At 34.6% G+C, this 1,383-nt stretch overlaps 1 non-coding gene across 1 annotated transcript; it reads right to left on the bottom strand.

Annotated features, from left to right (window-relative positions):
- Positions 1–1,042: 1,042 nt before the first annotated feature.
- Positions 1,043–1,150, bottom strand: LOC127745287 (small nucleolar RNA R71). The gene has a single exon (XR_008006484.1). It is a non-coding gene; the product is annotated as a small nucleolar RNA R71 (small nucleolar RNA).
- Between the last annotated feature and the right edge of the window lie 233 nt (positions 1,151–1,383).

Below are 1,383 nucleotides of genomic sequence, written 5' to 3'. Positions count from 1 at the left end.
AAACATATCTTTTTCAAATCATATCTTTTTCAAAAATTTGATTTCAAAATCTTTTCTAACTTTTTATCTTTTCAAAATTGATTTTCAAATCTCTTTCAACTAACTAATTAACTTTTTGTTTGTTTCTTATCTTTTTCAAAACCATCTAACTACTTTTCTCTCTCTAATTTTCGAAAATCACCTTCCTCTTTTTCAAAATTCTTTTAGTTAACTAATTGTTTCAAATTTTAATTTTAATTTTATTTCTTCTCTTAATTTTTGAAAATCACTAACCTTTTTTCAAAAATAATTTTCGAAATTCTCCCCCTCTCATCTCTTTCTATTTATTTTATTTATTTACTAACACTTCTCTTCATCTAAAAATTCGAACCCTCTCTACTCCCTTGTGTTCGAATTTTTCTTCTCCTTCTTCTATTCTTCTCTTCTTATACTCACATAAAGGAATCTTTATACTGTGACATAGAGGATTCCTCTTCTTTTCTGTTCCCTTCTTTTTCATATGAGCAGGAGCAAGGACAAGAACATTCTTGTTAAAGCAGATCCTAAATTTGAAAGGACTCTAAAGAAGAAACTAAGAGAAGCTAAAATACAACAATCCAGAGAAAACCTTACAGAAATTTTAGAAAAAGAGGAGGAGATGACAGCCGAAAATAATAACAACAACAATAATGCAAGGAGGATGCTTGGTGATTATACTACACCTACTTCCAATTTTTATGGAAGAAGCATCTCAATCCCTGCCATTGGAGCAAACAATTTTGAGCTGAAGCCTCAACTAGTTGCTCTAATGCAACAGAACTGAAACTTTCATGGACTTCCATCAGAAGATCCCTACCAATTTTTAACTGAGTTCTTGCAGATTTGTGATACTATTAAGACTAATGGAGTATATCCTGAAGTCTACAGGCTCATGCTTTTCCCCATTGCTGTAAGTGACAGAGCTAGAACATGGTTGGACTCACAACCTAAAGATAGCCTAGACTATTGGGATAAGCTGGTCACAGCCTTCTTGGCCAAGTTCTTTCCTCCTCAAAAGCTGAGCAAGCTTAGAGTGGATGTTCAGACCTTCAAGCAAAAAGATGGTGAATCCCTCATTGAAGCTTGGGAAAGATACAAGCAGTTAACCAAAAAGTGTCCTTCTGACATGCTTTCAGAGTGGACCATTTTGGATATATTCTATTATGGTCTATCTGAGTTCTCTAAGATGTCACTGGACCATTCTGCAGGTGGATCCATTCACCTGAAGAAAACGCCTGCAGAAACTCAAGAACTTATTGACATGGTTGCAAATAACCAATTCATGTACACTTCTGAGAGGAATTATGTGCGTAATGGGACGCGTCAGAGGAAAGGAATTCTTGAAATTGATGCTCTGAATGCTAT

Source organism: Arachis duranensis, chromosome 2 (genome assembly GCF_000817695.3).
Source record: "Arachis duranensis cultivar V14167 chromosome 2, aradu.V14167.gnm2.J7QH, whole genome shotgun sequence".
NCBI lineage: Eukaryota > Viridiplantae > Streptophyta > Magnoliopsida > Fabales > Fabaceae > Arachis > Arachis duranensis.
Note: the sequence above shows the minus strand (reverse complement) of the source record. Positions and strands in the feature narration are given on the sequence as shown.